Below are 26269 nucleotides of genomic sequence, written 5' to 3'. Positions count from 1 at the left end.
CTCAGTATTGATCAAGACTTTATAATCCACATATTTGAAAATATAAACAAACTCATGTTTGTGGAAGGTACTCCTTTTCCAAAACAGTACAAATATTCATGGGGATCACACCACAGCTTCTACTCCTTTACAAGTTCTACTAAGCAAGGTATGTCAGAAAGAGAGCGACAATGCACATCGTATAGATTCCAACCATATTTGTAAATTATTATGAAAAGCAATCAGCAACAGTATATTTGGATATGCACAAAATAGTTCTTTCTTGGCTTAATTGGACCAAGAAAGAAACCCTGCAGAAAGGATCTACTGGGCAATTAAGGGACAGTTGTAAGCATTTTAACACAATTCTATATCAAGTGACTTTAGAAAACACTGCAAATAAAAACACAGAATGAAGAAAGGAGAAATTATTAGGAGAACAGGTAACATTAAAGTGATGTGCGCTCTGATCATCAGTGGTGTTGGCCTAGGAATGGTTTAAAATTCCTGTAGTGATGTTTTAAAATATCAAAACCTTTCTTGACAGCTCATTTCATAAAAACATCAAATATCATAAATAATCTCAAGGGATTGGAATCTCCTCATGCTTCCCCCAGTTCCACCTACCCCTAAAAACTGTCTTTTCCTGTCCTTCAGAGTTTCTTTTTAATCAAATGAAAAAAGTAAGTGCATTGGTGCTATTGCTGCTTTGGAAGCAGACTATCTAGACATGAAATGAAGAAAGTGAGCATTCTGCTGTATGATTTCCATTTCAGACATAAAATACTAGAAAGCAACAAATGACAACATAACAACTATTCAGGCTTTTGTCTGCCACTTCCCACTGCTTTACCTTCTTGCTTAACCTCACCGATACCTGGCTGAAGCAGTAGCCATTGTCACAACTAGGCAGTATTTTTCCTAATACAGAATGTTTATAGTACTGCACTGTTGGTTGACAACCATATAGATGATAAATATCTGTGCGAAGTTCATCAAACAGGCCAAGGATATGATGACAGAGCTCTAAAAGAAGTGGCTAGGGCTTCCACAAAGGGACTGGTAATCCCTCGCTGTACTCAGCAGGCCAAGGACCTCATAGAGTGTAACTATGCCCAAGTCTGTATGCATGCAGTGAGTAGATGTTAAATAAAACGAATTACAGATTCAAACAATAATGAAGCTAGCATTCTCTTTTTTTCACCTCTCTTATTTGCAGAACGTTTAACAATGCATGAGGAGCCTAGGCTCATAGCACAGACATTGAAGAGATACCCTTGCCTCCCTGTTGGCTTGGGCAGCTCCGCATGTGCCTCCACATGGCTCCTCTCACTGACCCCGTACATTAATGGAGCTACGGGGCCTCTAAAAAGTACTGGATATATTTCTCCCTCTCCGACATCAGCTTTCAATGAGTGCATTATTTATTCATTAGTACTACATACAAAGTGCTGTTTCCCTTGTTACTTGGTGAAATAAATGAAAGAACAGCAATATCATTCTAAATCCCAATTTACAGCTCTTGGAAGCCCCAGATGACTAAAACATAAAATTCTTCTTACCCTCTCCCCCAACGCTTTTCTGCCTTGCATCTGATTGAGAGAATAACTGCCTACTGCAAGGAGCTAAAGGCAGATCTGGCAGCCTTAACTTGACCAGGGTAATCTATTATAACCATCAGCAGTCACCAAGAAGGAGGAAGATCACTCCTCCACTTAACATCCTGAGCTTGGATCAGAGGATATGTGTACCTCCAAGTAAATTTCTCCTCTACAGAAAGGCTGAGATCAGAAAGTAAGAGAGATCGAATTGTCAGAAATCATGGCACAGAGATAAACACAGCTCTCAGACCTGGGGAATTTTTCACTTCCTTGTTTGTTCACTTATAATATAGAAAACAAAATACTTTTCTATAAAGTGTAGACCCGATCACTTCCTAAATCTTGATTTATTTTGGGAGACGCTCTAAAACATCACTGTTTCTCATGTGCAGCTGAGTTTCTTGTGATTGTAACAAATAGCTCAGTGCTTTCTGCACTCATTAACCTCCCCTGGCTCAGTTGCAGACTTTCTCGCTGTTTCTGTGCTCTTGTACTGAAACACAGTAAAATGCAGGCAATTTAAATAGTAGGTAGTTTTCAAATCTGATAGCATTAGAACAAACTCAGGTGCTGTTATTTTCTTATTATGGGAGAATTTCAGATTTTATTATCAAAAAAACTTGACTCAAACTGGATTTGAGGTCCTAATCCCTGCTACTCTTGACACATCATACTTGTAAGGACAATCCTAAGTCCAAATGTTTATATATTAGAACAAATGGATTTCAAATGGTTTGTAGTTTTAAAAAATCCCATGATTTTAAACCCCACCTGCTGATTTTCAGCATCCTATCTGCTGAACACTGGCAGCACAGCGGTGTGGCTGTCAGAACCAGCCCTTCAGTTAGATGCTGCAGGGGAAACTTCACTTTGGGCTGCCCTACTGTCAGCACTGGAGAGCTTTTGCAAGCTATTCCACCAGGCTTTAACATGTTTCAAGGGCCTTACTTCATCAAGGTGGCAGGTGGGTAATTTTCAAAGTTGTTGTTAAGCACCCACTTCTGACTTCTGCACTGATTTAGATTCCAAGAAGCTCTATTTGCCATTGAAGAGCAATTGTTAAAGGCAATATTATCTATCACCTCTCACCTTTCAATTCCCTACGAACTGCTTTTGACTATTAAGATAGTCAAGTTACTTCATCACCAGGAAACATGAATATATCTCTCCAGAATATTCAGATTTGCAGGAAATAGCAGATGCTTGACCTGCACAGATGTGTACATGTGTGAACGTATGGGAAAGAATACACATATGTGTAAGAGGGTGACAGTCTACTAGGATGGGGCCCCTGCTGTTCACTTAATTGTTTAAAGACACTGAGCTACTTTCAAACAGGCAGTAAAATATTAGCTGTTTAGGAGATGCACACATGTCAACTATAACTCTAGAGGAAAATCTAATATAAATCTATTATTTGAGTAGGATGCTCAAAGAGGTTAAAGTAGGCAGAGTTAAATTAAACTAAGGTCATAACTGCTAAGACAGATTTAGGCAGCAAAACCCCAAACTGCTTTACGACACAAAAAGTTGTGGTTTATCTTGAGATCTAACATGAAATATCTGGCAATGGCATTGTTTCAATTATGAAACAATTCACATTTCGGCTGACACATGTAATGAAGCTTGCTACTTGCCTAGTACATAATTTAAGGTAAAAGAAAAGAGGTTATGTTTTATCATGATCTATCATATCTTCATCTATTGTTCTGCAATCCATTTGCATACCTAAAGGGAAATGGCCTTTTTAATTTCTTTCTCCCCTCCTAATCATCTGAGGCCTATTAAGAAGTGTTCTATATCCTGCAAGCAGGCAATTTATACAGTGCGCACCCTTAGGCTATAGCCATTACAAACAAGCTGAAAAACTCCTTTACAATAAATGATTAGCATGGGAAGACACCATTCATAATTAATTTTTTTTATGTTTGTGTTGGCAGATGGTCCCAGACATTGAAGCATGGCCTATTGCCTGCACCTTTATTCCAAACAGAAAAGGGCAGCCTTAGAAGAAAAAGTGCAATGTTTTTCAGACTGGAATAAACATACTTCTCAACTTTTCATGAATTTGTCCAAGTTAAAGATTAGATTCAAAGACATTGGAAGTTAAAGGAAAATAAATCTCATTAGCTTCTGACCAGGACTTCACTTAAAATCACAAAAAAAATATTGACTGGAAGGGCTGCTTTTTTCATCATTTTCCATAATGGTTATTCTTGAGGCACCTTAAAGCAGACATATTTTGCAGGTGGATTTGAAAATCATTAACTTTTCTAATGCAGTAAATAAATGAGAATTCTACTTATAGCTGCATTTTATCACAAGTTTTCCTGCTTCCACAGAAAGACAGCCAACAACAACTTCATTCTCCATTTACTCACGTATTTACTTACTGTTTACATGCTACTTTTCAGTACTTTATCTGCTACAATTTCTGATGTGATTGAGTTGCTGGCATCCCTACAAACTCCTCCAGACTGAGATCAAGCCAAGCAGGCTGTCATTTCAGTGGCCTATGCCAGCATTTTCTTGATGGTGACAGAATAATCCTAAATACTAGAAAACAACTTCCTAAGTTAAGAACAAATAGAGCTTTTCATGTCATGACTGAGAATACTCCGACCCTCTGTTCTGCTCCGTAAGAAAATAGCAGGCTGCATTTTCACATATGATCTCTAGAATGTGACTTATTCCAGTCTCACAAGACTACGCTGTGTTTTGAATGCTGGTACTGATACCCAAAGTCATAGATCGCCCATTCAACATCATCCATTTGGATTTAAGCACACAAAGACGTGAAGTCTTTGGATGAACAGGAAAGGCAAAGTCTTTTCAAAGACTCTAGCCACAGCTTATTCCTGTGGTTTATAGTCATTCCTACACTTGACAGGATGACGCATTTACCATAGCCTCCTAGAGCCAACATCCAGGGCAGTTGGACTTTCTCCAAGGCAGACATGACATTATGTACACAATTTCCATGTATACAATTTCCATGTACACAATATATGTTTGCCACAGACTGCCACACAAAGTTGGAGGTGATTGTAAGTTTTAGCTGGCTTTTGCCTCCATCCAAGTGTACAGTCTGTCCACAGGCTTTATGAAGTTCTTGATGTTGACTTCAGATGGTTTTCCCCTGACAACGTGAAAGCTGGCTTGTACTAAAATATAAAAGGCACTATGTGCTATGTTAGAATTTCCAAAGGAAGAAGAAAGAGTGAACATTCAGTCTCCAAACTCTTTCCTGTCCACTGAAGATAAAATTCAATTTCAAATGGCAGTTAGGAGTGGCCACTTCCAGGCAACATATGTGTAGGGGTCTGGAACTTCCCAGTGTGATAAATTTTACTTACATCTGTTTCAGTAGGGTTTAGGGAATCTCTAGAGTTCCTTAACATTGTTTTGGTATTCTCCTTTTCCCATTGTGCCAAAGCCTCCTTGTCTGAGCAGATGTTTTGAAACAGCAGTGGAAAAGCTGATTTCACTCAAATTTCAACCCAGCTTAAACCATCCATTTAACCGCCATACAACATGGGTTCCCATATCAAGCCAAAGCATTTCAGCTAACTAGGAAAAAATAAAGCTTTTGAGTTTTCAAGTTTTGTCCTTTATCACATATGTCTTAACCCTATCAGTCCTCTACCAATTGTGACTACTGAAGGTCTGCTTTCCTGGCCTACCTCTGTATTCAGTGGTAGCGTCTTGTCTTTTTCCCTTTCTTTTCAGCCATGGAATAGTAGCTTCCTCTCTTGCCTCACTAATAAACACTTAAAATTCATGCTACAATTATACTAGACCATAACAATATACAGGTAAGGCAGGTGCTGGGTGTGAGCTACTTGACAGAGCCTCTTTATCTGTTAGGATGACTTAATAAACTGCAGAAGCTGAGGTCATCAAAACCTCTCAATCATGTTGCAGGCCGGTGCCAAAAGCTGTAACAGAAACTGATGTTGTAAAACATGCTAAACATGCCAAGCCCAAGTTTCAGACAAGGCAGTCTGTTACAAGATTATTTTGTACTTGAACATTACACAGCAGCGTGCTCAGAGTTATTTATGCTATTCTTAATAGTAATAACCAGAAACCCTATTTCATTTTTTCAAGGATGAATGCAAAGTCTGTTTTTTCATGATTGCTATTGCCCTCAGTTCCACTTAGATAGAATGCAGGTATTGAAACTGGATTTTACAATTTGGGTTTTTGTCGGGGAAAAAAAAAAACTTATTTGAAAAATACTAATTATTACAAGACTGTGGGGGAGAGAAAAAATAAATTTATGACTTTCCTCAGACTCTTACTTAATTCTTTGTACCTCTAGTCCAGAGTTAGTCTAGAATTCCATAAAAGAAAAGCATGAATAGTTTCCAAGAAAAATGCAGAATAGAATTGATTGATCAGATAAAAGGCAGGATTTCAGATCCCGACAAACAGATAGAACACATGTAGATTGCTTTATAGATAAACAATTTTGCAGTATTTTCAAGGAAAGAAAGTAAACAGAAAAGAGAGAGAGGCAACTCTACATGGTTTTCCTGGGACACCACTGAGGCAGAGCCGAAGGGTCAGATTCCAACATCTAATACACAGCACGTATTGCCACACAAGACTAAAAAAATCTGCTGACACTTGTAAAGTGCCACATGTTTGGATTTCCAACAAGATCTCACAACAAGCTGTGTTACTGCAAGTCATTATTTCCTTTGGGGGAAAAATGTCTCTAGCGATGTTAAAACTCAGTGCAGGATGTACTACAGTGTCAGGATAACTCACTAGGGAGCATTCCTGCCTCAGGGCCAGGAGGCTGTATACAAATTCTGCACCTGGATAGGAGAGCAAGGGGAAGACAGGGCTGAAGTTTATTAAAAAATGGTACAGAACAAGTGGCTGTGGACAATGACATACTGACAAATCCTGAGGGAGAAGGTAGACAGGAACCATGAAGTTCTCTTGTTGCAGAACTGTTCTGTGCAGAAAGTAAACCTGTGAGATGCTTATGCATCTCAGATGCTTGCCTTTTCAAAGCACTAAGCTTTCTACACTAAGCTTGTACACTAAGCTACAACAAGCTCTAGAGATTTTTCTGCCAGAGACTCATGCATCAGCTAGTCTGCATTTCTCTAAAATCACAGGCTCAAGAACCTCATCTAATATTTTCCCACATGTGTGGTATGGACTAGTTTATTTTTTTCTGGAAAATGGAAGAAGAAAATGAGCAGAAGCACTGAATCAGCTTGCTGATGGTTCATCATGTTTTCAAAGTGATCCACAAGATGCCAGAATTTCTTAGATGTCTTATACTTTATGCCACACAAAATATTTCTTCCTATATGTAGAAAAATCAATAGAAATACTGGCTCAAAGTTGGCTCAAAGGCTGGTGAGAACAACCAGGGGCAGGTGTTTCACAATAAGCTATCTGCACTAGTCTGGCTGAATCCAATTTTCATGAAGCAGCTGGAAATGGTCAGTAGCAGATAGTTCACAAAGATCCATGAAAAACACAGTTAAAAAGCTGAGCATCAATACATGTGTATTTCTCAAGGACAGAGCTATATCAGAGCTGAAATTTAGCTCTGTTTCTGCCTTTTTAAAGTAATATCAATTCCTGAGCCACCACATACCAAGAAAGGAATATGACATTATCCTTGCATCAGTCCCATACATCTGACTAATATAAAGTTTAAAATTGCACATGTGTGAACATTATAGCAATCTAGTTGGCTACTTTAGCCAATTTAAGGCTTGGCTTGCTGTTGACAGAAATCTTTCCACTGGTCTTTGTGGGCTTTTTAACACTAAGAGCCAGTATACCAACAAAACCTAGTCACGTACTGAATAAAAATCACTCGGATGCAATTAGGATTTGAAAATTCAGACCTTATTCAGTAAAATGCAAGAATTTAGTTCAAAATTACATATTCATTTTTTGAAGCAAGAAAACCCTACGTACTTACATTTCTGACTTTTGTTTAATTTAGTACATTAAAATCTGCCAGTAACATGCCTTTCTCCTACCAAAAGAAAATTGCAAAATATCTTGTCCGCTGACTTCCAACTTCAAGTGGAAGAAGAAATACTATGGACATAACAACACACTTCTCTAGATATATCCAAATTTCCACAGTACTGTTGATTCCAATCACATAGTATTGTTGAACTATGTAAAAGACTTACCAGAAAACTCACTAAAAAAACCAGCAAACTCATTAATTAAAACAATGGATAAATTTAAATTGAAATTATCACTAGGAATCATATGTTAACTTCTCTCATAAAACTCTCATAGTTGGCTTATATATTTCTGCATATTTACAATTAATAAAACACTGAGTTGAACAAAGTAATTTGTACTAGAAGTGTATACTTGACTTTATGTCTTAAAAAGACATTTTATATTATATATTAAAAATATTTCTGTACGTGCAAACTTCTTAGGGACATAAATTAGCTTCTCATGCATAAATATGTTTAATCAAACAGGAAAAAGCTATTAAATCATTCACTGTAAAAATCTCTCGATTTCTATTAAAACACCTTGAAATTATAAATAAACCAGCAAAGGATTCTGAACAAGGATCAGCTGGAGTTCCTGATTTGTTTTTATTAGACTGATTACTCACCAATTTTATATATATATGCTGCTAAGACACTATTACTGTAGCTATAAGAAAAATGTAGGATCCATGATGTATACTCAGGATATGTATGTACATATTCTACTAAATAATTTAATGTATTCAATAGTATTATAGAGGGTGAGACACAAAATTGCAAGGCAATCTAGGATTAAAAGCCACATCTAGTGATTTTTGCAAAGGTCTTAATTCCTAGGACAATCCTACATCCTTGTGCTCTTAAATCTGATTTCCTGTTTGTACTGCAGAAAGAGCTCAGAGCTTGTGCTTTGTTTACACTTTTAACTGGACATAATTTAACAGGACTGTCTTGGTACATAAAGATCTCATATTACACATTTCAGGTTGAATAAAAGAACAGTTTTCCATGAAAATGTATTTAAAGGCCTTACCCAAAGCCCAAGGAAAGCAATCCAAAGTATTCCAAATTTACTGGACTTTGGAAGCTTCAGAAAAGCTTGCTTTTAGCTTCATCTGAACCATGTATTTAAACTTCAGTCAGCCATGTGTGCAATGCTGTCCTCAATAGGGCTGAAAACAGGAGGTTTAGGACTCATAATACTATTTAATTGGATACTATTTTTCCTCGTGGTCTTAGGTACCATGATAATTGAGATTTAGTTGTATTTTACACTTTTTTTCAACAAATGATGAGAAGTAAAGACAAAGGGCACAGTCTAACATTTTATGAAGTAACCTTATGAAGTTCTTGAAGAATATTTTTGGAAAATAAATATGCTCCTTTTATTTTCATAGAAGTGTCATGATAACGAGCTTTGCATTGGGGGAGTTTAAGGCAGAATGGGAGGATCGACATTATGAAATCATCAGTTACATTTGTATACTCTCCCTTTTTAAAAAAAACACGTCTAATATTGCTCTGTGCAGTTTTGGCTCTATTTCTTCAGTTATGCAGTTGTAAATGAGAACAACAAAACTCTGAAAAAAGACAAATAAGAATCTTATAACTGTTCCCTTATGTCCATAGAGACTAATGACATGAAAGCTTTATACAATTGTTTGAACGGACATTAATATAATTTATTTACACTAAATTTGCTTTTTCTGTGTCTTTTTCAGTGGTGAGGTGGAAAGAAATGAACAGAAATGATAGATTTAAAAACTATACATGTGCATGCACACAAATACATACAACATATATGCAAATATACGTAGCACGGGTATTACTGTTTCTCAGTGTATCAGATTTGCAATCCTAGATCTCAGTCTTTCAGCTACTTCTAGCAGGAATTACTTTGTGACTATGTCATTTAAGTCAGTGAAACTAGTCACGTGTCTTTGGTTAAACAGATGCATAACAGCATGTAGGGATGTAAAATCAGTGATGAAAAAGTGAAACCATTAGCATATGTATTTGTAATTTAATAAAAGCAAAAATCTAGTGAGTCAATCCACTGCTTGGTATAAAATTGCACAGCTTAGAGACATGAATGGAAGAATGGAGAAGCAAAGTGAAAATACTGATTTTTTTTTTTTGTCAGACGACTAGCTAAAAAACTTACAAAAAGAAAACAAAAAAACCCCAATACAACTGAATGGGAATAAATTATTTTTAAAAAATTTCAAAAATAACACTTAGCTTGAGAAAAACATAAAAAAGGGTAAAAAAAAAAAAGTTAGATACCCAAGGATTATTACCCAAAGATACACCAAGTATACCTTATGATGAATTCAGTTCCCTTCAGCAAACAACACTTAAATATTCCTTACGGAAGAGAAGACTAAAGATGTTTCACTGCAAAGTACTGGATGCCTGGCTGCTAGTACAATTCCTTAAGACATAAAAGTCTTTGGTTAAAGTCCAACTCCAAGTCTTCCTAACTCACTCAAAGCACTGTGAGATGAGAACTTTCCCTTTTCTGTGAGATGACATACAAGGTGACCATGCATGGTGGGTTATCACCAACTGGAAGAGAACTGGAGCACACAGAGTCCTGTGCAAGGGTGACAGTGCTTCCTTGAGGGTAGGCAGACTGGGATATGCTCGAGCCACAGCATCTCACAACATGTATTTGGCAAAGGAGGATGCAACCCTCAAGTAGTTCTGTGAACTTAGCCTTTTATTTCCATGGCTTCCATTACAATGCACAAACCCAAAACATTTTGAAACATCAAAACAGTTCATTTTGACATTTTCAAAGTGAAGCATTTCAATGTTGTGTTGAAATGTTTTTGTCAGTTTTGTTTCTACTCAGAGAATTTGTCAAATAGTTTCAGCCACTCTGAAACTTCTTTGTTCAGAAATAAATGTTGCACTGATTTTTTCCTTTTTTGTTCAGCTTTGATTTCTAAATAGCTTAGCCTACATACTACCCTACATACACTTGGTAAAATTTGTTGTTCTATTTCATTTCAAATGGCAATTTAAAGTAAAAGGCTTATTGCAATATGCAATGCTAAAGACTATTTAGTCAACACAAGCCCTAAATGTTTAGGAGACCCTATGGTGTTTAGAAGAAAACAAGATGTGTAACATTTTGTTAATTGAATAAGACAGGTTTTATTACTAAGCAGTGTCCTTCCATTTCCCACTATAGTCAAGATATTTACATATACATAACGCTTCAATTTACAGGCTATAAACAGCCAAATTATTGCAATGCAATTAATAATTGCTAGTGTATCTACATGGAAATTATTCAGCAATTAATATATTACAGGAAAGCGTAACAGCTAGGTTTGGTCTCACAAGGCAGTCTTCCTAACGACTTATTTCCTAGATCTCAGAAGCAACAGACTCAGAAAACACAGGTGCACAGTGGTATAAGATTAAAATCCACAATTTTGTAAAAATGATCTCTATACCTGTAGATGTGTTTTTCACTTAGCTTTGTTAGACCATAGACTGTAGGTTTGAGTCAACGGTAGAAAAACATGCTGAAATGAAATGCTTGTATCATTCAGATTTACTGAAACGAACAATACAGTTTGCAAATAAATGCCGTGCTCTTTTAGTCAATGTGGTTTGTCTAGAGAACAGAGCAGAAATGCCAGTGTCATACCTTCCTGCAGCAGGAGAAGAGCTTTAAAATGTGTTTCACAAGCTTTTCTGAAACCTTCTGAGAGTGCTACATACACAAGAATCTGGCAGACTATATAAATGATGGCATAGGAGCACATGCAGTCAGGCTATGTAACTAGTAACTAGCTGGAAAGACAACTTAAATCCCAGACTAAAGGTTCTCCTGACTCTTTTCAGCCACGCTCAAACATGAGCACACGCTTCTCTACACATAGCTACCTCTTCCTTTCAATAAATGTGTGCTGACTGTAGTAGCAGTAGTATTTTGAATTATAAACAGAGATGGAACTTGTGGCTGCTTAAAGACATAGACTATGCTAAACAAGGAAAATAAAAAACAAAACAAAAAATTAGTCATTGAAATCACTGCAAATTTATAATCAGCTTTATTCATGCTACCATTATGAATCCTTCACACCGGGGTTACTTTGCTGATTCTGCAACAATCATCATCAATATCATTTCCTTTGACATGTCAGAAAAAATAAAGAAAGAAGAAGATTTTGTGCTGAACAGAAGGAAAAAAGTCTTCATAATAAGTAAGCTGTAAGACCTAGTGAAGTCAAGGGGCAATTCCACAGTCTTCAAGGTCCTAGGTAGTTCAGTTCCTAAATTAAACTATCAGCAGCGATTTTCCTCTGATCCACTCAAGCCTCAGGGCTTCACAGAGATGTACATATATATATGTATATATATATACACATAAAGTACATCTGATCATGTTTATCATGTTAGCAATTATGCATTTTATCAACTTTTTTTAACCTCAGTGAAATCTTGCAGTCTAACAAAGAAGGCAATTTAGCAAAAATGAGCTGTACCTGGAAGTCACTGCAGAACATCTGAGAAAGGCTGGAGATCATAAAACACAAAGGCTCAGTCCCAGCTTACAGCATCTGAGACTTGCAGACATCATCACAGACTGCAACTGGAAGGAAGACATTTGTGTGACTGAATCATAAAGATATTTTGTGTTTCTCAAGACTGTGTGATTACTCAGGAATTTCAGTGTTGAGCACATTCTTAGCTGTGTTTGGGATCAGCATCCTATGTTGCCACTTGATATTTTCTCCAGAAATGTACACTACTATAGTCCCCTATAATCAATAATCGGGAGAGGCCTCTGACAATAAGATTAAATTCATTAGCTGAAATTCACAAGCCTGTTAGAGATTCCTCTAAAAGATCTCCCTTCAAAGAACAGAGTAGGAAAGTTCAAAGATTATAAAGAAAGGAAATACGCTGTGTTCCAACATTTCTGAAAAGTTTTGTTGCTTTTAAGCTTTTCTTATCATCATTCATTAATTTATTTCCTCGCTCAGACCCTCAAGAGAGTAAGAAAGACCTTTTGCCCCAAATCTCAAGAAAGTCATTGTCCAGAAGATTATTTTTAGTTTTGCGTTTGTTGCTCATAGTCTTGTGCTCAGAGCTACAAGAACATGACTGGCCTGAGAGCCAAGCATGGGGCAGTTCCTTGCCTTGACTGGTAACTGTTAGCAATATGAGCAAAAGACATTGCACGGCTGGTGCCAAAGCTTTGAACAAAATTACTTCCTTTAACACACCGCCACCTTAATTATGTGCTGGGGAACATAAAGCAGGTCAGACAATTTGTACTGGGACATCATAATTCCATCAGTATAATGCTGACATTGCTAAAGATTTATGAATGGAATGTCGTAATTATTTTTTTAGTAAACATATCAAGTTTCACTAATGGGGGGGCTGGAAGTACTAATTAGTACTTTCTTTTTTTCCTTTGCATTGTATCATATAAGATGTGGGGAAAAGAGGGCGGAGGGGAAGGATCTGTGACAAAAACAAGCACACACACAATTTATGTATGGCCTGTAATTCAAGCAGATGTTCCATAAGGGCTGCAGGGATTAAAGCCTTTCTGCACGTAATTCCATTTGCTAACTGCCTTCTGTTTGCACAGACCTTCCAGGCTGTGATGGACTTTTGCTAAGCTAGGTTTATTTAAAAGCAGAAATGAACAGAAGAAAAAGAATCTTAAAAATTTCTGCTAAGTACCAGAGTTTGGCAGCTTGACTGTGGTTCTTTAGCCTTTAACCAGCTGGGGGATTCCACTGGAAGTTCTGGTGGAATTCCTACAACTCTGTCTAACAAGCTATGACTCTGGCAGAGTGCCTGTTAGAAATCCAGTCAAAACAGCTCTTGGCCATAGTGGGCACTTACATACTGTAACAGCAAAAAGAAAAAAAAAAAGAAAAAGAAAAAAGGTGTCTATATTAGGTCTGAATAACTCTTATCAATTATACCTTCCCATGGTGTCCTTGCTTAAAGATGCGTCAAGATGAACAAGGAGCTCAAGCAGAAGAAAGAAAGAAGGAAATCCAGGTGAGGTAGTGAGACTTACAAGCTGGGGCTAGAACAGTTGCCTGACAGACACACTGAATTCAAAATGAAAGGAATCATCATATAAACAGAGAGTTCTAAAGGTTTCACCAAAAATTGTGTTCACATGTCTGAAGAAAAACCCTTCCTCCAACACAGTGGTGTCATTCCACTCTGACATCATTGTAAGAACTCAGTGTTTCCACCATGCAACATCCAAAGATATCTGCAGGCAAAATGTTTTTCTGTGCTCTCTTGTAGTCAGATACTGGCATTTCTATGAAGGAAATTGAGATAATTACTGTAGCAAGGAGGAACTAATCGAGACTTCAGGTCTGTATTGATTCCTCCTCCTCATTCTTGAAAACCAGAAAAATACACAACTCCTCTCCCATATTCCCTTCCTCTGAGGAAGGAACAATGAATGAACTAACCTTTGCATGCTGTCATGCCTCTACAAACTGAATTCTTGGGACAACAGCACACAGCCCTTGTGCAGTCTCCTAAGTAATGCTCCAGACCTACACAGAGGGAGGCAGCAAATGTGCAACTCCATCTGCAAATTACTTACATGGTTTTAAATACGTAATTTCAAGGATGCTTTCACCCACTTGTACAGATAAGGGACATATACAATCTGGTTTAGGAATATTTTCTAAAATCATTTTTTTATGGTTTCCCTATTCCATAAAACATTTCCTGAATTCACTGCACAAACACTGTGGATACTTAGCAGCATACACCTCAGTGCCTCCCAGCACTTCTTAAAATATCTTTGTAATGAAAGAACTAAAAGTAAAGTAAACAGGTCAAGGACATGATCCTATAAATGTGACAGCTAATGTACAGTGAAAGGATAGACTTCTGATCTCAGAATAAAGATTAACATTAAATCTTTATCCAGAGATGGGCTTTCTATTATCCTTATATTAGAGCACTTCCAAAGAAATCTGGATAGGATCCAGATAGCTTGGGATCACTTATTTTCTTTGAAAAGGATTTTAATATATTGTTAATCCCAGACACTCCCGTCTTCCAGTACTTCAGATATGTGACAGAAATGAGTTTTCTTTTTGTACATGAATCAGCCAGCTGCAGCACCTGCTCTCATGTTCACTTTTCATATTTCACTAGTGATCTGAAGTTTTGTATAACAGCTTATGGGCACATTACCTCACTGTAGTCTTCCTGCTGATGCTTTCAAATTCTCTGACTGAATGAAAATTTGACAAATGAAAAATTGCACAGGATAAGTGTGTGCTCCAACAGTATCAATATGAGTACCTCTCAGAAAGGATAGCTTTTGCCCTGCATTTTCTCTTTTCTTGTTTTTTAACCTATTTTTTTGTCCCAATGATCTAGAGCAGGTAAGGCCTATTTTTCATTACTGAGGAACTCAAATTGTACTCGATGACAGAAACAACTCTGTAAAGCAGGCCTTCGCTATCTCAAGCTGAGATATCAGAAAGGTCTGCTCTACAGGAGAAATGAATAACTGTAACTTAAGATGCTTGAGCACAGGAATGAGAAGGGTATTACAGCTGAAAAGCCTTCTAAATTTTGCCTATAAAAAATGAAATAAAACCCCGCAATGTTGTAGTGACAAAAAAAGTGTTCTTTGTCTCATGCTTATACCGCAAATAAGATGATAATTTTTGGTAAATTTTGTCATGTCTCAAACACCAGGTTCTCAAAATTTGTGTTGACTCAATAAAAGTAGCACAACCATGGCATCTCAGTGGAACCTCAGAGAATATGACCAATACTCAGTGAGCACCATTCCAGGGGGATCTCTGCCACTGACACGATGATTAGCTGTGCACGCTGTCACAGGAAAGCCCTTGGAAGGAACTTGTGTCATAGTCTCAAAGGAGAAAAACAATCCACAGAGTGACTTAAATAGGAAGCAATGTAGTCTGAATCTTTTTATGGGTATCTTATTCATATTTACATTTTGCTTCTAATTTTTTGTATATTTTTTGCATCAGATACTGGAAAGATTTTTGTGGTGTGAAAGTTATAATCAAAAGGAGATTAACATGAAAACATTAGCCCATGCAACAGCTTTTTTTTTTTTTTTTTTGGTAATATGAGGTAGAAATCATTCCTTTATTCACCTGCAGTCTGAAATCTGTGCTGAATCCATTGTGTCTAGACAAAGCATCAGAAAATCTCCCGTGGGGCTCTGTAGTATTTTCCAAATTTTTACAAAAACAGTTTTAAATATTTGGTTTAAAAATACTTACATCTTCTTTGAAAAAAAAAAGGAGCTGAGGAAACATTTCTTCCTTTTTTTATAACGCAGACTAATACTAACACCTTCCTCATACTACTTTTAAACACTTCAGTGGTGAAGAACGTGTCACGAGAAATTAAAAAAAGATAAAAACTCAAAGTGATATCTTGACTTACAAGAGAGAGAGCAGATGGAGAAATGCCAACATTACTGGAAATAACATGAAACTCAGAAGTGGCAGGGGAAGGAAAAGTACAGTACACAGTAACAGAACCAAATGAGGCTTTGCTTCTGTACAGCTTTAAAAACTATTACTTGCCTGGATCAAGGACTTGTGCCACCAGTGGTCTTGACATGAAACACATGGATGCATTTTACACTGGTGTGAGGATGCGATTCTGGTATTATTAGATCAGTCGACAGGATTCCCCTCAGGCAATGGGCATATTGTGACCATAATGATATTAATTCTACTTCATTACAATTCTTGTAATGAAAAGACAGAAGTCAGAAAATATTCCAGTGTACTTTTTAGTTCTGCTGTAAGCCAGTTGGAGGGATATTCCTAAGTCACTCTGTTAAAATGTAGAAGTTACCTAAAAAACAGCACACAATTCTACTTTATCACTGCAAGGACTTAGTTATGCACCTCAGTGCTGTAACCTCTCACCACGTTGAGTGCCAGGTACCACACTGTTTGATGAATACCGGATTGCATATGAATGGAAGGTGAGTAGAAAGAATCCACTCACACGTATGGAGTGTTCTTAGGGGTTGGTTTGGCAACAAAATTAGTTTTCATCCTAGCAATCACACGATTAAAATATGGATATTTCAGCTATAGGTGTCAGACAATGAGATTTTGAAGTGTCTTCAAACTACCTTTTTCATCTACAGTTTTTACTTAAGCTGTAACTTAATCATTTCTACATTCAAAAAAATCTATAATGCTTGCTGTGTACAGAGTTCACAAAAATTTCTAATGAGAACAAACTCTTAAAACCCCTCTTCTTTTTTTAGATAAACATATTTGATCTTTCCAGTCATTATCATTTTAACTTGCAAAGTGACATTATGCCAAAAAGAAGGAATTCATAAATTAGTTCCAATTTAGAAAGTTTTCTTGTCATTGTATAAATGACAGATCTTTAAAAAGACGACTTAAAATGAAATGCAATAAAAAAAAATCCACTTTTGTGTCAGGTTTTTCTTTTCTGTTCTTTTTTTTTTTTGAGACTGAAAGGATAAAACAATGTGCTATCAAAAAAAAAAAAAAGAAATGAGTAGTACAAAAATTACAAATGTGCATGGGCAGGAAACTCATTTAAATTCTCAGATTGTTTTAGGAAAGCCAAATTTAGTTGGGACGGTAGCTAAATAAAATGTAAGCAGAAAGCACTTTGTAAAGTTAAAATGACTTGTCAACAGAAACCAATAAAGCAGGATTCACATCCAGATTCTTATTTCAAAACCTGTTAGGAGCTAGAGCTATTGACAATTTGGAAGAGTATTTGTACTGTTCATTTCAACTAGGAATTTGCTAATCACTTAATTGAGCCAAAGCTTCATACATACATCTTGTTTCTATTCTATTAAGGATTGTAAAATTTGGATGCAGTGTTGGATTTGGCTTTGAAATACATTTAACATTTGGGAGTGCTTAGGCTTGAATTCCTTTATCTCTGCTCATGAGAACTGATATGTGGAGAAGTATGAAAAAGATAATTCTTACAAATGATGTCAAGGTGAAAAACGGAGTGGAAACTAATGCAGGACTTCCATCAGTGAAGGAGAAAAAAAATACTGTAGTGTGTGAAGATCTTTCAAACTAGGAAGGAACTCTTAATTTTGAAACAAATGAGAGAACACTTCAGGCAATGACTACAGACTGCTGATGAGGCTTCTAAGACTGAAACGATCCTTCATCGGATACTTTGCTTTAGTGAGATCTCTGCTCAAAGCCTTGCTTATTAGGAGTCCCACATGGCTGTTCTGGGCTCATGGATGGTAAACACATCAAAATACTAACCAGTGTATTGAAATTGAGCAGTTTAACCACAGCTATTAACCCATAGGAAATAATTTCCTGTCATCTTCTTGTTTCCTGATCAATACCAAGCGTTAAAAACAATCCTTTAAACCCAGGATCTACCTGGTATGATAACTTGCTTTTTTGTGTTTAGGAAGCACACATTTGGTTCTGTAATACTGAGATTTTACCACCCTGCTTTTGTATTTCTAGGTGTCTTTCCAGAAAGTTTTGAACTGCCAAACTGACAACTGAAGATAAGTTAATCTGGGCTGTTCAGTACCTTAAAGTTCTGTTTTGACTTTCTTAGGAGCTCTCACACGAGACATTTTTAGCTTCATGCTTTAGGCAAAAGAATTTTAGAATGAAGTTACTCTTTCTTACTTGTGATTTCACAGCGTTGCCCTGTGACTTTTAGTGTGCATCATCACACGCTGTGAATTGCAAACCAATTCATTCAAAGTGGTGCCATCAGCTAAGAGATTACTATTTGATGTGCAGATCTACTGCCACAGTGACACTGGGTTTAACACAATCCATCATTTCTATCTGAAAAAACAGTGCTTGTAGGACAAATTTCCAAGCTTTCATTTCGAGTGTCTCTTTTATAGTATGACAACTTTGTTTCTCAATATTTCTTTTTGCAAGAGAAGACTGAATATACTAAAATACATAATATGATACCTTTACATCTCTTACATGATATAAAGATAGATTTAAAAAATTAGGATGAATTCCTCCCTTTAAAGAAGGCAATTCATTTGACTATGTTAAAGCTCATACTTCATCTTCAATATTGGATATTGTGGAGAAGAACATCAGAACTGGATGGGAATACAATGACACCACTGGATTACTTCCAGCAAAAATCAGTTTAATTTTTTGAGCATTAACAGTTGCAAAAGTATAAAGAATTTAGAGCCATTCATAGATTATAACTTCATCTTCATTCTTCAGAAGTTATACACTCAGCAAATACCTATCTTTTTAAGCAACAAATCTTATGTCAGAGGGAAGTGCAGTATCTGAGTATAGCTAGTACAATTTCAAGATGGTGAAACTGCAACTGATAGAAACCTCAACATGATTAGAATGATCTGTTACTGCCACATGCAAACTTCTGTTTCTCAATTTTTCCTTGTGTAGATCTCTTTTTATTACTTTAACGGCTACATTTAAGGAGGAAAGTGAAATGATTTTTAGGATAATGTTTTAGTGTCTGTTTCACAATGGTTTTTATTGAGCTGTAAAGCACTTCCATGCATAGAGAGAAGAAGGTACATTTTAGAAATAAAACTATTAAGCAACATTATCTTGCCATGGATCATTCCCACTGGGATAGAAGAACCATTTGAAAAGCATAACTGAATTCAGTTAAAATATGATACATTTTGATCTCCATCGTACCCACATTTTCAGCATTGCATAATTCTCAAGTAACAATAATAAAGGCATGACTATGTTTGGAAGTGTTTTTCTGATCGTGTGTTGTACAATGACTTCATACTTTCCCCAAACTACTTGTAGTAGGGAATAACTTGAATATACCAGCCTCCATCTAGAGAGGTGGATGGATACATAAGTTCCTAAATTTAATTATTCAAATATGGTCCATCACTAGGAATCAATGTGAAATGTAAGTCCCCAGAAGATATGCTTTTCCACATTATAGCATGAGTGGCCTGCAGGTAAATGACTACTCATGTTTGAGACAAAATTACACAAATGTGTATCCAAAGTAGAATTCAAAGAAATGGCTTCCTCATAGATCTTCTGGGTCCTGAACAAGAAGTACTGTATTTATCTTCTTGCTTGTGAGTAGACATTCACAGAGACCGTGGAGATGTGGCCATTAGTTATTATGATATGACTGTTTACTGATTCTCCCTAAAGAAGATAGAAAACATCTTCCTTACTTGAGTATTACATTAGTATGTTTTTTTCTGAAGTGTAGTCCTCATACCCATTTTGTAAGTCACTGGATCCTTTGAGTGATCTGTATGCAGGAGATTAACAATGCCTTTTGAAGTATATTGGTTCTCCTATCACACTTGTGAACACTGCCTAATATAGAAAAGTAATATTACTACCCAAATACACAGTAGGGAAACATCATTTCTGCTTTACAGATGGCCAGGTGAGATATGAAGAAATTAGGTGACTTTTCCAATGTCAAACAAGAAACCTGTTTCAGAATGGAGAAAATCTAGGCCTTCTGAGTTCTTGGCTGATTTCCTGAACAATCAAACTATTCCTTTCTTCTGGCATGAATAAACCTCTGGTTGCAAACTGGGATGCTGAAAGCATCAGTTTATTAGATTGAAAAAAAAACAAAGGAACCATCTGACACAGTATAAAATAACCTGTACAGCCTCTTCTCCAACATTATATCCCAAAATCTCATATAAAGTTAAATAGCACAGGGATTAAAAAAATAAAAGAAGAAAAATTAAGTGTCTCAGACAAAAAGATGTTTCAACTGAGGCATGAAAATAAATGTAGATAATAATTATCATTTATGCAATGCTTTTCGTCTTCAAAATGCTGTATAAATATTACTTTAAAAATCCTCACAACATCTCATGAGGTGGGTAAATATTAAGCATAATGTAATAAGCTATACCCTCATATGATTCAAGCCAATTTTCATACAAGAAAACCAAGAAAAAAAGGTTGAAGGGCTAAAGAAGTTGGTTTAAAGCACCTGAGCTGGCTGCTACCTAAAGAGAAAAAAACACACTGCCATCTAAGAGGGCTGTAATTCTCACAGATGTACCAGAGCCAGCTGTAATTAATCTAGCATGGACTCAGCACAACATGGGGACAAAGGTTCAGTGCAGGCTACGGAGGCTGTTCCAGACTCCAGATGAGTATCCTAGGGCCGTCAGCAGAGGCTGCATTCAGTATTACATGGTTACTAGTGGGATATGAGTTAAATAATTAAATCTGACCTGAGTACCTCATACAAAGGGCTGTCATTTGTCTAGAAGGTAGCAGGGGCAGATCCAAAGCTGGGACTGGAACTGCAGGGCTGGCTCCAAAGTTTTCTCCCACAGCTCTGAGGCAGCCATGGAAGCACACACAACAAGGCTACTTCACACATGATGGAGCTGCAGTGGAGATGGAGCTTTTACACCTGCAGAGCCTGCCAAAATAACGTAAAAGGGCAAAAGGGAAGGCGCTAAGTCTAATCAAAGACAATGTTTTGAGCTGAATAAAACACTTAACTGCATGGAAAATTCCATTAGGTTGATTAGATGCTTGCCTTAGGGCCCTCTTAAAACAACTATTAAAAAAAAAAAAAGATAGCTATTGCAATGCGGCCTAAAAATATTGGAAAAGCAGGAAATGGAGCTTATTAGAGCTCAAATTAGATCCAAGATTTATGTGAAGAACATTTGGCCTCTTTAAAAGGCCTTCCTAATCCCTAGATGGTTTTTATTGTTTTTATTATTATTATTTATTTATACAGTGCCAAAGGTATACATGGCACTTTACAGACAAATAAAAAAAAAAAACGCGGGTCCTCCCCCAGAGAGTTTACAATACCTAATCCAGCAAAGAGTTAAGTACACAAGGAACTTCATTTGCAGTACTAACCTCCCTGAAACCAAGGAGATTCAAGAAAAATCAACTTATTCACTTGATCATCTTTACCAGATCAGCCCCTCTGGTCTCACTCAGGTGCTCAGTCTTAAGTCTCAGGTGGAAACTGAGTTCCTAGGAGTAACTACCTGAGTTCTGCTAACTTCTGTTGAGCACATCTTCCTGCAATGTTCTGTTCTGAGTTATATATGACAAGGATAAGCCAAAGCAATAATGGGGTGAAGCTAACTTGGTTTTGCACTGCTAAGTTGGTTTCAGTTAAAGCCTTTTACTAGTATTTGTAATATTTTCTCAACAGTTAGGCAGTGATTGAGAAACAGCTATGAGATATATCTGCTTCATGGCAGGACAGGGAACTGCATTTGGAGTGTGCCCCTTCCTACCGCACACTGCCGTCAGCTGGCTGTTTCTTCAGGGATGAGCGGCCTGTTCTCTATCTGCACTCTAAAGCTGCTAATAAGCTGAACATTATTGCAGTGCATGTATTTTTATACCCAAAGTAATACTGTATGGAAGTGTTATTACTTATTCTCCTTTGCAAACTGAGAACTTTTGCTTCCCATTCAAAAACTCAAACTACTATAGGTTTTTTGTTAGGAAGAGTCGTCTTAATGTCCCGATGCCCCTATCTCCATGAACAGAAAACCGGAGCTACCTCAAGTTACTTCTGTTTTGGAGGGCAGGAACGACTGCTCCAAACATGCAACCCTATTTGCTTGCACATAAACTTTTAATAATGTTCATTAAACTTTATTAGAACTGTACGTGCAGCCAGATCAGGGTTGCAAATTAAAACCTCGATCCTGCAACACTTCAGATGCTTTACTCAATGAGAGCAAAGAAAAATGTCTTTCTAAACTCATATCCTTAAACTGAATCTGTATCTGAAACATAATCCCTTTTTCCAGAAGAAAGTTTAACAAGTATAGGTAAGGAAAAAAACTCTTATGTCACCAAAAAAAAAAAAAAACAAGCAACTCCTCTTTTTAAACTTTTATAAAATACACCTTTTTAAAAATCATTCTTATATAGAAAAAAAAATCAGATGCAACAGACTAGGAAAAATCAATGAACAAATGAAGTGTGACTGCATGGAATGATATCCAAACGTCCTGGTCAGACAAGACCCTGAATTCTGTTGAAGTTTTGCAGTAAACTTCAATGGCAAAAGGATCAAGCCTACAGAAGCTGACACATAAGCCCAGTGACACTACTAGGAATTTCCTCATTGATAAGCTTTGTATCAGAAGCAGAATGATCAACAGTAAGCGTCAAAACGATTGCAGCCAAAGAAGAAACCGTAAAAGTTTTTAAAGTAAACAGACATCAGTACCATAAAGCCAAGGTCAAACTCCATCACCAAGACAACTACTTGTGAAATAGTTATACCACTTTTGGGGCTAAGTGCAGTATCTATGGCTATTTATTATTCTTGAAACAAAAAGTAAATTAATCCATTGATTTTTTTAAAAAGTATGTATTTATTACACTGAGTAATTTTCTTTGAAAAAGAGAAATGGTTCCTAAAACCATTAGTAGCAAAACTATTTTTGTTGTTGTTTACATCTGAGATGAGGTGGTGTATCATTATTCATGCATAATCTGATTCCAAATAATTCCTTGCTTACAAAATTTTTTATGCATTTTCTTTTGTAAGCTAGAATTAATATACCCAGGCATGGAAGAAATATGCTATATTATCTTTTATTACATTTCTTTAGAACATGCCATGCATCTTCTTTAACTCCCCAGTGACATTCAAAATAGCCTGAGGAAAACATAAATAAATACACATATAAACAAGGACAAATGCACTAATAGGAAAATGATATAAGCTGCATACTCACATATAGCTGCATTTAGCATATGGAATATAAGCAATGAAAATCATAATCTGAATCCAGATTTTTCAATTAAGATCAAAAAATACTTAATGTTTATTTAGTTTGGCCAATAAGTAAAGTCAGAACACAGACACAGTCACAGCTTGCTCTCCTACCTCAAAACCCCTAGGTGACACACCCCCAGATCTTCCATTTTGAATTCTGGATGTTGGAAGACCCCACAGTTAGCATACTCTTCTCTAAATGCTAGCACCCTCCGGTGTGCACTCTCAGGAACATACACTCGTCCTTGCTGATCAGGGAGCTTCCTGCTGCAAGGGTGGAGCCCCCGGAACAGGAACACGGATTAGATGGGAAGTGAGAGAGATTTTGTAATAAAGACAGAACTGCATGATTTCAAATTCAAGGAACGATAGAAGTATGTAAATATCCAGTAATTCTGATAGCCAGAATAATTCAGATGAGCAATTACTTTGGACATTTGGAGATTTACCTTCAGATCCATCCCTTCGAACCTCATTATGCTTCTTGGCCTCTCTTTAATTTCTTCCACCTGCTATTTCTCTTGCACATTTTCTATCAGTTTTACATGGTGAAAGGTCCCGTGCTGCCTTGTCTCAATGTAGCCTACTTGATTTTTTTGCCTTCTGATTTTGTAATACTTTTTTTTTTTTTACCATGGTGAGTCAGAGAGCCCTAAGCTTTTCATATTGCGTAGGCAGGCATCTCCCCTGAATTTCTTATTGCTGCTTGTGAGGAAAAAAGGAAAAAAAATGCTCTTCTTTTTTTTATTTTAAAAGGTACAAAAATATATCTATTACAGTAGGTGAATTTGGAGAATGATAAATCTCAAAGGTTATATTGATGTAATCAGTTTAGGTTAATTCCTGTTCTTTTTATTGCAGTAGAATTGCATTGTTGTTAGTTTGGGTTGTAAGTACACAAAATAAAAGAAAAAGTCTTCAGGATGCTAAGAGACTGTCTCTTCTTGAGTAGTTAATGCAGGGGGCCATTCTTTGCCTTAACTTTCTCTACGGTTATTTAATTTTACCATCTCTTTTAGAAATTATTTTTATGTTTCACAACAATATTATAGAACGTATTTTTCCAACTTTAGTAACATATTTTAGTATAAGAATAAAATGATGGTATCAATTGGAAACATTTAAATATCTTTCCTGCTTTAAAAAAAATGTTTTAGGTTGTTGTATAGGTGGTTATGATAGTCAATGCATCCAGAACAAAGTAAATTAACACAGAACCTATTCACTTTCAAAAGTTTCCAGTAAACTTGTAGGTTTACACACAGAAAAATGAGCTCTATGCATCTCTTGGGACTTGACCAATTTCATGAGTGAACTTAGGCAAAACATTGGTTTCTCAGTCTTTCAAAACTATATCCTCACTTTCAGCTACAAACTCAAGGGAGGTGGGTACAAAACGTTTGCAGTTATCATTAACTTCTGCTGACATGCAACAATATATTTTTGGGTCATTTTAAGAAATTAAGTTGGATATGGATTGGATTTCTTTCCAAACTGTAATTCTGCAAAAGCAGCTCTCAAATTCAAGTATAGGAAAGATGAAATAGATAAAATATCTCTGAATGAATTATCTGTGGTAGTAACTGGGTTGTAAAGTTTGACCTTATGAAACAGTTAATGTGATGACTGTTGGCAACTAGACTCTTGGAGATCTGTGGTATTTCAGGGCCTGCTACAATCTTCTTCTGAATGCTCTTAAGGCATAAAAGCCCTCTAACCTGTCTCACAACTAAAATTAAAGTTTATTCTTACTAATCTCTTCACAGCAACAGATTCAAAAGGCAGCTGTGACTTAACAAAATCCAGCCAACACTCATCTTTGTGAGAGAGATCTGAATACCTCCTTCTATTCAGAATTTCTCTTTCAGTCTAAAGTTTAACAAATCAAATATTTATTTGTAGATTTGCTTATAAATAAAATAACATACTTCTCATCTAACTATCTGATTTCAATCATGACACATTTTGTGGTTAATGTTTTCTAAAAACAGTCATCAACAAGGAAGTACTGCAGATCTGCAAAGGGATGTATGTGTCCACATTCCAGTGATTTACTGAGGAGTACCCGACTAATGATGCAGATCAAAATTTTGTTTGATTTTAATTGATAGATTAGTCCTCAGGAATATAGCTGCTTTTGAAATCTGTATCTTTGATATGCTGTGTACTTAATCAAGAACATTCTAAAACCCAGATGATGATGTGATATGTTGACCAAACTTTACGAAACTTTTGGCCCTGGAGGTGAATCTAAGAGATACATATACACCTCTGAAGGTAAATCAGCTACATACAAGTCAGTAAGATCACACAAAAATGTGGTGAGACAACATTTTTGGGAAGTTCGCTAATAGTTTTTGCAATCTGTCTTTCACATTTGGATTTATCAATAACCATCACTCTGTATTACCAGGCTTTTTTGTAAGCCTTTATTACCATTGGTTTCAAAGCTATATCTGTTTACTCACTATTCTGCCTGCTAATTCACATCCTGATGTTCCAGAACAGGGAGCTGGATTCTCTATTTTGCAATATAATGAAAACTGTTTGAATGAACATATTTTAAAATATTTTCAAATGGAAAATTATGTTTACTTTCAACTGTGAAGTTATTTCCAGAATATTGAAACTGCAATCTTCCTTTCTCATAACTAAGGTCAGCATCATTTTATTCTGTTTTTAGGATCATGAGGTGATTCAGGTTGGAAAGAACCTCAGGAGATTTCTAGTCCAACCTCCTGCTCAACACAGGGTCAGTTACAGACTGTGAAGACTGGACAGGGCTTTATCCAGTTGGATAAACTGAATAAACTCCAAGGCTGGAAACTGTTCAACCTTTCCATGCCCCTGGTTCACTGGTCATGGGGGTAATGTTTTCTCATCATCTCC

At 36.5% G+C, this 26269-nt stretch overlaps 1 long non-coding RNA gene across 1 annotated transcript in view; it reads right to left on the bottom strand.

Annotated features, from left to right (window-relative positions):
• Window positions 1-26269, bottom strand: part of LOC110404388 — a 224545-nt gene that overhangs the window by 5547 nt on the left and 192729 nt on the right. The window lies entirely within an intron of this gene.

This window comes from Numida meleagris, chromosome 10 (assembly GCF_002078875.1).
Source record: "Numida meleagris isolate 19003 breed g44 Domestic line chromosome 10, NumMel1.0, whole genome shotgun sequence".
NCBI classification, from domain to species: Eukaryota; Metazoa; Chordata; class Aves; order Galliformes; family Numididae; genus Numida; species Numida meleagris.
This window is presented reverse-complemented; position numbering and strand designations above follow the sequence as displayed.